The following is a 12,743-nucleotide window of genomic DNA, read 5'->3' on the forward strand; positions in this document are numbered from 1 at the left end:
GTGACCACCTAGAAGGGTGGTATAGGGAGGGTGGGGGGGAGGGAGACGCAAGAGGGAAGAGATATGGGAACATATGTATATGTATAACTGATTCACTTTGTTGTAAAGCAGAAACTAACACACCATTGTAAAGCAATTATACTCCAATAAAGATGTTAAAAAAAAACAACAACACAAATTTACTTACTATCTTGAAGTTCTGAAGGTCCAAATACATCCTATGGGGCTAAAATCAAGGTGTCAGCAGAGCTATGTTCCTTCTGGAGGCTCTAGGGGAGAATCTGTCCTTGCCTTTTCCAGCTCCTTGAGGCTGCCTACATTCGTGGCTCCAGGATGCATCACTCCAATCTCTACTTCTCTGATTCCTATGCCTCCCTTCTTCCCCTGTAAGGACCATTGTGATTGTATTGGACCATAATCTAGGATAATTTCCCCATCTCAAGATCCTTAACTTAATCATATTTGCAAAGCCCCTCTGCCATGTAAAGAAACATATTCACAGATTCTGGGGATGAGTACTTGGACATATTTATGGACCATTACTCTACCTAATACAAGAAATTATTAAACAAAAGAGACCCTGTTGACATGGCGTTATATTCCAGTGAATAAATATATAGATATGTGATGTAATGTCAGGTAGTAACAATGGTTATGAAGAAAAATAAAGCTGGGCAAGGTGTAACATTATGATTTAGCTCCACTGATGATGCATTTTTTAATTGGGGTAGAGAATAAATGGGGGGCACAAGTTTGAGTTTAAGTTTGAGATGCCTATGAGCCTTCCAAGGGGAAAAATCATGAATACAATTGGAAATATATGATCCTAGATTTCTGTGGAGAGGTTGGTGCTAAAGATATAAATTTGGGAGTTATCAGAATATATATATACATATATTTACCAGTTTTTATAAAGGATACAAATGAACAGCCAGGTGAAGAGGTACATAAGGCAAGGTCTGGAAGGTTACCAATTGCAGAAGCTTCTGCAATAGAGCCAGGGCTCTATGATCAAACAAGAGGGAGAAGCCAAACAAGAGAACAGTTGCCAAGACTTGAGAAGGCAGGAAGAGAAGGAGCAGGAAAGGTGACTAGCGACCCATGAGGTAGGAGGGGTACTGGACCAGAAGGTAGGTAAGGAAAAAGTTTCAAGGGGAAGGGAGTGATCACTAAGACCAAGTCCTATAGAAAGGCTGATTTGGATGAATCACTGGGACCTTGACATGAGTGGAATGGTGGGGACAAAAGCTTAACTGAAGTGGATTCAGAAGAGGAGAAAGTGAAGAAATGAAGACTGAATATATGCCTTTCTTTGAGGAGTTTTGCTATAAAGGAGAGCAGAGCAATGAGACAGGACTTGGAAAGGGATGAGGGGTCAAATGAAGTTTTCCTTTTTAAAGATGGGAAATACATTACAAACGTGGGCTGATGGAAAAGATCAAACAGAAAGAGAGCACTGATGTCACAGGATGGTGAGGAGATAAATACATGGTAAATGGATTGCTAGGCAGTACTGAGTGCCCCTGGAGCTTTGTATAAATAAATTTAAAGGGAGATCAGTCAGCATCGCTGTCTAGTCGAATTCAGTTGCTTGGGTGTAGGTATAGAGTCGGCAGAAAAAAATAGATTTAACCAGGCTGAAGTTTTTTGGGGTGAGTACAGTGGAGAGAGAAAGGAGCAAGGGTATGGCTACGATGATGGACTATAGAATCTAAGCCCATAAAGGCAAGACACACAGACACAGAAGGTGGGCAATGAAAAGGCAGAGGCTCAGTGGATTGGAGGTCCTTCTGGGGTTGATGAATTATCAAAACTGAAGGACTAGAGGAAGTGGTGGCCAGTGCGTGGGAGGCTTTACACTGAGTTAACCATTAACACAAAGGATTTAGACAGTCACTGAGTTCATCTGAGAATCCTGACCAAGACAGGATGGCTGTCTTTCAGAAGTGACTCAGAGTGTTGTTCTGTCTTTGGTTCTTTCCTTGAGATCAAAAGCCAGTGTTAACCAAGAAGTGGATGGATTAATCAGAAAAACAGAACAAAGAGCCATGGAGTCACCCATGTGGGGCTGTCACAGGACCACAACACAGGCAGGATTCGTTCCCAGTTTCTAAAACTCTTAAGAAGAAAAGGCTGTTGATCCTGAAGAAGAAAACCGCACCTCTTCTATGTTATATCTGCACAGTGTATTGTATATCCTTGTAGGAACATACCCACCTGATCCAGTCTGACTGATTTAAAAATACTTCTAGGATAAAATCAGAGAATGTCATGTGAAATTTGTGTCTCCCAGACTAAAGTCGCTGAGCTGAGAAAGCCTTCTGTTTATCCCTTGGGAAAAATCATACATCTTTTTCTCAAAGAAAGAAAAAGAGGCTTTGGGGATAAGGTTTTACTGAGGGCTTTCATTTTTCTTCTTCAAACCAAATTGGAAATTTCATGTTTGTCAGAAGACTTGAAAAACACCCCCGCCCCAATGCAACTATCAACTAGAATATCTGAGTGATTAATTCAGTGCCCTTGAAAATGACAGCCGAGGCCATAAATCTATCTTTGTCTTTAATCTTTACTGTCATCTCCAGAGAAGCTTATTAATTTTGAAGCCATGAATAGGTAGGATACAGCTAGGACAAATAAAATCTGTACAAAAATTTCCTTTCATGTTTCACTATTTACATGATTAGGCAAACATAAACTATGAATCCCTTAAAGGAATATTTGTCTTCTAATGCCCTATGCTGAGTCTAGAACTGTGCACTGCACCAGATAAATTTTAATTAATGATAAAGTACTTACCAGAATTATCTGGGGGAGGTGGAGGGAGACAGCAGGTAGTCAGTGAACTAGAATTAGTACTCTCTCTTCTGAGTTAATATAAAACTAAAAATTCTAATCCCAGTATTCTAGACAAATAGAATACCAATAAAACTTTCTGTAAATTCCAAAGAGAAAACAAGTAGTCATTACATCTTTTGTGAATCCTGCTGTTATACCCCAAAGGCCTACAGAATAAGGGATTCATTCTATTATCTCTTTCATGTAGAATCAACAAGAATATTTTATGCAAGTTGCTGAAATGACAAGGGCAGAAATCAACCATTATTTATAGCAATAGCTTACTGTGTTCAAAAAAGGTGTGTGCATGTGTGAATCTAAATTCTGAGGCAGGTAATAACTTATATTGTACAATGATGTACTTTTTTAAAAGATATTTTACATTCAAGTAAGGATTACATCTTGGAAAAAACTGAAGTTTGACTTGGAAAACCACATTTGGTTTAGTTTCACCCACATCATGTCTCAAAAAAGCCATCTGTTCACCTTTCAGAAAGCTGCCCCTTCTTTGCATGCAGAACAGCAATCAAGTGAAATTAATACAGGCATGAATAAGCAATGCAACCTCACTGCAACACTAACATTTCTGAATGAATCTGTAATCCCTCTTTTTATCTCATAACAACTGATTTCTTTAAGTTCCAATTTTGCTTTCAAAAATTCGTTGAAAATAAAACTTTGTGAAGTAAGTCAGAAAGAGAAAAATATCACATGATATCATTTATATGTGGAATCTAAAATATGACACAAATGAACCTATCTATGAAACAGAAACAGACTCACAGACATAAAGAACAGACTTTTGGTTACCAAGAGGGTGGGGGAGGAATGGATTGGGAATTTGGGATTAGCAGATATAAACTATTATATGTAGAATGGATAAACTACAAGGTCCTACGGTATAGCACAGGGAACTATATTCAATACACGGTGATAAACCATAATGGAAAAGAATATGAAAAATAATGTGTATATATATATATGTATAACTGAATCACTTTGCTGTATGGCAGAAATTAACACATTGTAAATCAACTACAGTAAAATAAAATTTTTTAAAAATTCAATGAAGATATATAAGAATAATAAAGCAACCCTCTCCCCTACCTTAAGAGACAAAGTATACCCTTTTATGATCTATCTCCCTACCTTTCCCTCTTAAAGGATACCACCATCTTGAATATTGTGTCTATCATCCCAATCTATGTCCCTTTACTTTTATCACATAGGTAGACATCCCTAAACAGCAGTATTGCTTTTGTGTGTATTCGAGCTTCACATAAAATAGTATTAGATCTCTTTAGTATTTTCTGTTAACCAACATTGTTGGGATTTGTCTGTGGTGTTGCAGGTAAGTCTACTTCACTTATTTTCCCTACCAAATAGTATTCCATTGATTGGGTATTCCACAATTTATGTGTCCTTTGTACTGTTAACTAGCATTGAATTCCACAGTAAGCATTCTTATAAATGTCTCCTGTACACAGGTAGGTGAGTTCCTCTAACGTGTCATAGTTCAGTTATAGTTTTACCAGATACTGTCCCAAATGGTAGAATCAACTTACTCTTCCATGAGCAGAAGAAAATCCCCCCTTTTTCTACAAAGTCAAAAATATTTGAATATTTAAATTTTAACAAAATTATGGGCAGGAAATGGTATCCCATGGTTTTAATTTCATTGTTTGTTTCCTTGATTACTGGTAACTTGAGCATATTTTATGTGTATATTGATCATTCTTCTGCAAATTACCTATTTAAGTCCTCTGTCCACTTTTTAGTTGGTCTACTTCTTTCTTCTAATTTATATTTAAGAGTTCCTTCTATAGAGAGAAATGCAAATCAAAACAACAATGAGGTACCACCTCACGCCAATTAGAATGGCCATCATTGAAAAGTCTACAAATAACAAATGCTGGAGAGGATGTGGAGAAAAGGAAACCCTGTTACACTGTTGCTGTGATTGTAAGTTGGTGTAAAAAACCAACTTTTAATTTGAGTTGGTGTAGAAAACAGTATGAAGGTTCCTCAGAAAACTAAAAATAGAACTACATATGATCCAGCAATCCCACTCCTGGGCATATATCCAGACAAAACTATAATTCAAAAAGACACATACATCCCTATGTTCTTAACAGCACTATTCACAACAGCCAAGACATGGAAGCAACCTATATGTCCTTCAGCAGATGAATGGATAAATAAGATGTGGTACATATATACAATGGAATACTACTAAGCCCTAAAAAAGAATGCCATGTGCGGCAACATGGATGCAACCAGAGATTATCATACTAAGTAAAGTAAGTCAGAAAGAGAAATACCATATGATATCACATATATGTGGAATCTAAAATATGACACAAATGAACCTATCTGTGAAACAGAAACAGGGATATAGAGAATAGACTGGTGGTTGCCAAGGGGGGAGGGAGGTGGGGGAGGGATGGAGTGGGAGTTTGGGATTAGCAGATGCAAACTGTTATACAGAGAATGGATAAGCAACAAGGTCCTACTGTAGAGCACAGAGAACTATATTCAATGTTCTGTGATAAACCATAATGGAAAAGAATATGAAAAAGAATGTGTGTGTGTGTGTATATATATATATATATATATATATATATATGTTTGTGTAACTGAATCACTTTGCTATATGGCAGAAATTAATACAACATTGTAATTCAACTATACTTCAATAAAAATTTTTTAAGAAGTTCCTTATATATTATGGATACCAATACTTTGTTTATATGTGTAATACATCCCCTACTCTGTGGGTTATGTTCACTTTTATTTTATGGGATTTTTTACAGAAGTTTTTTGTTTTAAATGTAGTCAAATTTATTAAACTTTTTCTTTTATGATTTGTACATTTTATATTTTGCTTAAGCAATCCTTGCCTACCCAGAATACATAAATATATTCTTCTGTTTTCTTTTAGAAGTTTTGAAGTATGGGGTTTCACACTTAAGCCTTTAACCCATCTGGTATTGATTTCATTCGTGGTTAAAAGTAAGAACATAATTTTTTTTTTTTTTTCATATAGCTAGCTGTCCCAGCAACATTTATTGAACAGTTGACTTAGTGACAAACCCATCTTCATGGGTCTACAAAATCAGGCCTTTCATAGACCAACCATCTGCACTTGTGTGGGTCTGCTTATGTGCTCTCCATTGTGGACTCTTTGTCTCTCTGGGTAACAATATCACACTTAGAGCTTAACGAGTCCCCAACTTTCAAATTTCTTCAAAATTGTCCTGTCTATTTTGGGCCCTTTGCTCTTCCATGTATGCCATAAAAATCAACTTTTTAGGTTTCATGAAAAATCTTAACAGGATGTTTATTGGAATTGCCTTGAATTTGTAGATTTATTCAGGGAGAACTAACGTCTTTATGACACTGAGCCTCCCTAACTACAAACATAATATTCCAAAACACATGGAACATTTAATAAATTTCAACTTATCCTCTTGTGGAGGCCACTCTAATATTTTCTGTATCTTTTCAATTTTAGTATACGTGCTGCAAAAGCAAATACACCACCACCATTTTAGTATCATGATAATGTATATGGAGAGCCGACCAAACCAACAAGCCAAATGTTGTCCTCAAATAACTATCCTCATTATTTTTATGAAACATAAAATTATCACAGTCAGGATTATTTAGAATAAATTTCTGAAAAATTATTTCCTGAGCTTGCTGACTCTCTAAGATAAATAATGCCATTCTTTGACCTTTTTTACAGGGCTATTTTCTGTTCCTCAAAACTCTTCAAGTGCCAAGTTCAGGAGAAATGAGCTGTGTGTTAAAAGTCATGAGATAATTTTTTTTCTTTAATTGCACATACACAGTAACTCATGCTTTGCTCACTTGAATAAGACTAGCTTCTTTACTGTGTTTTAATACTATGAAGAGGCAATTTTAAGGGAGGAATTTATCTAATCATTTAACAAAGCTACATTCAGAAAACTGGCAAGCTTTTCCGACCATATTTTAGAGGGCAAATATTATATTTATTTATGTTCTATTCACCATCTAGCATAATTTGAACATTCCAGTACGATTAATGATAACTGTGATTATAACAGTAATGTATATTCACCGCTGGGTATTGAGAACCACTCTTCTATTTATTGTTCATTATATCATTCAAAAGACAGAGAGTGAAAACTTTCTATGTGATCTCAGTATACACAGTGCACTTTACGTAAGTTGACTTTAATTTGCATTTGCAAAATAATGAAGTCTTTCCTCATCTTCCCCAAATAGATGCAATTTGCCTGTTCTAAATCTCTAGAAAAATTCAATTTTGTTTCTTAAAGGTAATTATCAATTTTCCCTGCATTTCTGCTGTTTGCGATACTGTATAATTATCCATGCTATCATATAATATGGCGCTATATTAATGGGGCATCAAGTCACACAGACTTGGGTTTAATCTTGTCTCTTCTGTGTACTGACTGTATGATCTTGGACAAATTACTTGGCTTCTCTAAGTGTTAGTTTCCTCACCTGTAAAATGAAGAAAATAACCCTGGGCTACATTATAAGGTTGCTGTAAGAATATAGGTAAAGAGTTTAATCTATAGTTTGTGATCAATTACCTATCATCAATATTATCACATTGTGTCCTCCCCCCAACTCCACTAAAATCTAAATTGCACCTTTCTAGAAGGCAGAAGCCATAGCTCACCTTCTTTCAGATAGGTGACAATATGGTGAGTGCCTCCTACGTGTAAGGCACACATAAAGTAATTAATAAAATTTGTTGAATTAAAGATATTTTTCTATCCATTATATTCAAATTAAAAAAAATTATTCTATGTCTGGTTTCTCAAATTAGTTAATAGGCTGTTTAAGGGCTGGTGGAAGTTCAAAAAATAAATGAACAAGCCATACTAAATAAAGTAGTAAATGGATAAGCATACACTGAATATACATTTAAAATGAAAATCACTGTTCAGCAAATCCAAAACAAAATATTAAGACATTTTCAGATACAGTTAAAAAAGAAAAACCGTTTCCATTTTCAGGCAGCTGCCTGAGAAATGTACATAATACTTTTTTAAAACACTTAGTAGACAAAGATCCAACATCTTTTAAAAAATTCTGGTCCTATCGTTTAATGGGTGAAAAATGATTTCCTAATAATATTACAGGAAGCCAATCTAACATCAAGCATTTAAATCTATGAATCTCATCTGAAATATTTAACCCCTTGATAAAGATTATATAACTGGACACAGTTGAAAAATTATGGCATAAAATCTTCAGGACAAAGACCTTATGAGTAGAAAATCAGTAACAAATACTTCATTATAAATAAGAGGCCATGATAACAATATTACTGTTTGATAGACATACTATATTTTTCTTTCCTACATTTATGTGTATAGAAAGGTATGGGTGTTTTGCTCCTTTCTAATTTTGCTGGTGCAAGAAACTCAGAAACCAAAGGATAACAACAATAACTGATAACTAACAAGGACCTACTATATAGCACAGAGAACTATACTCAATATTTTTTTAATAACCTGTAAGGGAAAAGAATCTGAAAAAGCATATATATATATATATATATATATATATATATATATATATATATAACTGAAACTAACACATTATAAATCAACTACACTTCAATTTAAAAATTAATTTTAAAATGACTGTCTTTATAAAGAAAGATTTTCCTTTTTTTTTCTTTTTAACCAATTATCATGGGGAAAATGGTCCAGGAGAATTAATATTCAAATGCTACCATAAAGTTCAAAAATATTTTTCACAGATGTCATGAGTCAAAGAGAATATGAACTACATTCTATAACTTTATTAAAAGTGTGGTTAAGAATCATGAAAATTTATCTACACTAAACACATACCCAGAGGAATAAGCAGGAAGTTCTTAAAAAAGGAAGCCTTGACACCACTAATGCACGTCTGCTACTTACAGCCATTAAATGCAACCAGTTTTATCTGCTTTATATTTCAGTCACAGTATTTACCAAATAACCAGCATTATTCAAGCAAACAGTCTTCTAATTACCACTCCTGATGAATGAGATGAGATTACTGGTGATCATCTATTTGTCATAATCATTACCGTATTTAGTATGAAGCTGCAGTTCAGGGATCATCCTGTGGGACCTCACGGCTTGATCAATCAATTAAAGATTCCCAGATCTATATTTCTGCCTGGATGCTCCATACCCAAGACCTGTCTCTGTCCTATCTTGGTAAACAGTGCCGTTATCTACTCAGGAGCTTCAAATTTGGGAACTATTCTATAGTCTTCCCACGCCTATGTCTAATCAGTAAATAGAACTTTTAACTCTTTCTCTTCAAGATCTCACGGCTCAGTCTCCTCTTCTTCATTTCCCCCTATGTTACTGCTCATGATCAAGCACCCCCACTCCGTATCTAGATTATGACTGCACTTGCCTCCTAATTTTCATGCCTCCCAGCCTCACCTCCCTCTAACCCCTCCTTTATCACATCTCTAGAGTAACTGTTCTAAAACTCAAATTTGCTCCCCATGCTTCCCTGAATTCACCATCCCCTCTTAAGCCTCCTCACCTATACAAATGCTGAACTCTGTCCTTGTTCTCCATAATGGTAGGCAAATTCTTAAAGAAACAGCTCAAGTTTCAACCATTTCCAGGAAGTTATCTCTGATTAAGTTTTCTGTCCCCCACCCAAATTTTCTAGCACTCACACACATGCTCATGTGTATACACACACACACACCACACACACACACACACACTCCTTATTTAACCACTCGACTGATGTACTCCCATAGCAACTTAGGCATTTATCACTATTATTGGACTCTTTCATCTGTGCATTCTCATTGCTTGGTATATAATAGATGCACAGCAAATGTATTCAATAAAAGAAAGAATAATCTATTCTAGCTGTCTCTTTGCTCACCCTGCCCCCTCCACTCACTGTTCAACTCACTTCATACTGGCTTGCACCTATATTAGTCCATTGAAAAAGCTCTCCAAAACGTAACCAAGAATTTCTGCTAAATTGATTATTATAAAAATCCTTCTCTTGGCTTTCAGCAATGTTGACACTCCCATCTTCTTTAAACACTCCTCTCTTGGCTGTCCTGATACCACATTCTCCTGCCCATCCCTGGGCTCCAGCCCTCTTTTCAGTCCCTAGATAGCACACCAAGGTCCCTGCAAGCCAGTCTTTGCATACACAGTTCCCTCTGCCTAGAACACTCCAGTGCTCCTAATCTTCTCACACCAACTCTTACTGAAGCTTTAGATCATCACTTCTCAAACTTTAATGAACACATAAATCACCTGGGGATCTTATTAAATATTAAAATGCAGAGTCTGATGCAGTAGGTCTGGGGTGGGACCCAAGACTCTGCATTTCTAAGAAGCTCCCAGGTGATGCTCAAACAAACCACGGACCACATTTTGAATAGCAAGGTTTTATATCTCAGCTTAAAACAACTTTTTCAGGGAAACTTCCTCTGATTTCGCCTCACCTATACTCCTGACTTAGTCAAATGCCCACAATTCATGCTGTCACTGTACTATGTAACTTTCCATGATAGCTTTTGCTTATCATTATAACCCACATTCATCCTCCTCTCTCTCAACCCCCTACTCCTATCTAGTGCCTGGCATGTTCATTTTTGAGAAATGAATGAACAATGTCTATTGAGTCAGCCCCTAACTTAGGCTGAGTCACTTCCCTTCATGATGCTGCACACCAAAGGTTCACTGCCCTGAGCTCAGCTCCTGCAGAAATACAGCTCATCTGTGGTTAGTACTCTGAAAGAATTTCTATTCCTGCCAAGATTCACTCATTTGGGGTCTGCAGAGCTATGGCAGGAGAGTAATTAATTCCATATGTACTCGTTTTGCTACTCTAAGAAGCTGGTTGGCCACAGTCTCCACATACAGTCTACTAGTACTCCAGATTTTCTTGTGCCAGGTATATAAGCAGCAGAGGAAAAAAAGCAAATCCTAGTTAATGTGGTCAGATCCAAATCTCCCACCCTGGTGTGAGGACTGGCACCAGGAAGGGTAGAGGCAGGAGGAAAAGACAAAAAACCTTCAGTACATTCTGATTTTTTTCCATTCAAAATTCATTATTTAGCTTCTCATAAAATTCATTTTTCTCTTACATTTAGGAAAATTATTTTGACTAAAAATACTGTAGGAAAAATTATGTAAGTTAATGGTTGGATACAACAGCTAGAACATTTGCATGAAATAAGTTGTGATGGGGAATATACTGGAAGAGCTTAATTGCATAAAACACGACAAGCAGAAGCAATGCCACGGTTGCCAAGAGAACTGCCTGGAAAAAGTGCCAAAGCACAACTAAAAATAAACAAATAAAACATAATTTGAGATAAACCCCAGGAATGTCATTTTACTTGACTAATAAATACATAAAAATAATCATAGCACATAGTAACAGAAATAACAAGATCCTAATGCTTGATTAAAATATTAATCATATAATACCTTAGGGAAAACTATTGCTCTCTAAATAAAAAGTTTCAAATACATTTCAGGGAAGAGATAATTTATTTTTAAATAGAAAAATATTTTCTCAATTGTTTCATAAACCTACCAGTATACTCAATTTAAAAAATGGTGATATTTTAAAAAACATATTATTTAAAAATTTTCATGTCATTTAATTGTATATCAGAAAGAGGTTGTTTTCCCTGAGTTGGGAGGAAGAGGGTGTGACTCTGATAGATTAGTGCCCAAAATGTAAAACAGCCATAGTGTTATGGCATTTATAATTCATAGAACATATATAAACGATTTCTTGAAAAAGAACAAAGTTTTTAAATAGTGTTAACAGCTTGAATTTTTTCCAGTAATTTTACTGTGTACTGAATTTTACAGAAAGTACACAGAATTTTCTAAAAGTACAAATCTGGGAGAGTGCATTTCTTAGTCAAATTCTTCAAAATTTCAACTGATTTTCCAAAGCACACAACTGTCTTCACTTTATCTTAAAATAATGCATTTCCAGTTCTGTTTAAAACAAGTATTTATCAACAAGTAATTAAAATTTCATTAGGTGATTAATTATTATCCCTAAAATGCACTGTTTCTGAATTTAGAATAACATTTACTCTGGTACTTTGCCTGATGCTAGATGTCATTTAAAATGAATTTAGTTTACACAATATCAGCCTTAGAGAACGGACAAAATGGGACACAGATTCATTCTACTGAACCTGGAGCTTCAAACAGAAGAACTTTCCAAGTGAATTACAAAATGTCTTTTAAAGTTTCACCTATAGGAACAAGGTGTACTATTACTGTAACACTGTAATTAGATTTGGGCATGCTTTCAAGCCTAGCCCATAAGATTTCCAGCCCAATAAACAGAATATTTACCAAGAAAACATAGCTCTGCTTAAAAATAAAAGTCAATGGAAAATAGGATTCACTTCATAAAATTCACACTGTAACCAAATCTGATGGAAACTATCACCTATTCCACAAAGGAAATAATATCTGCACATGCCAGAATGAATAGCAGTAACACCACCAAAGAAACCTTATGCACACACAATTCTTGCCACAAAGAATACTCTTTCTTTAAAAAAAAAAAAAAAGAACAAACAAAAAAATGAAAATAAGTGATAGGGTGAGGTTGGGGACCTGGGAAGAGCAGTAAAAGAAAAGTAACTACAAACCCCTACCAAGGAGGTAAAGCCCATGCTCAATTTTTGTCAACTGTCATAGTGATGTTCTATATAGCAATTCTTCTACTGACCCAGAATCAAATTCAGAATCATACACATGCATTTAGTTGTTGTTAAACATGGCATGGCTATATAATATTCCATCACTTGATATACTATAGTTTTATTTAACTAATACTCTTTTTTTTTTTTTTTTTTTTTT

The 12,743-nt window shown here is 35.4% G+C and overlaps 1 protein-coding gene and 1 non-coding gene across 3 annotated transcripts in view; both read right to left on the reverse strand.

Moving 5' to 3' along the window:
- Positions 1 to 12,743, reverse strand: part of POC1B (POC1 centriolar protein B) — a 110,742-nt gene that overhangs the window by 23,068 nt on the left and 74,931 nt on the right. The window lies entirely within an intron of this gene.
- LOC112065930 (U6 spliceosomal RNA) lies at positions 6,268 to 6,369 on the reverse strand. The gene has a single exon (XR_002892324.1). It is a non-coding gene; the product is annotated as a U6 spliceosomal RNA (small nuclear RNA).

The sequence above is a fragment of the Physeter macrocephalus genome, chromosome 6 (genome assembly GCF_002837175.3).
Source record: "Physeter macrocephalus isolate SW-GA chromosome 6, ASM283717v5, whole genome shotgun sequence".
In the NCBI taxonomy this organism is placed as follows: Eukaryota; Metazoa; Chordata; class Mammalia; order Artiodactyla; family Physeteridae; genus Physeter; species Physeter macrocephalus.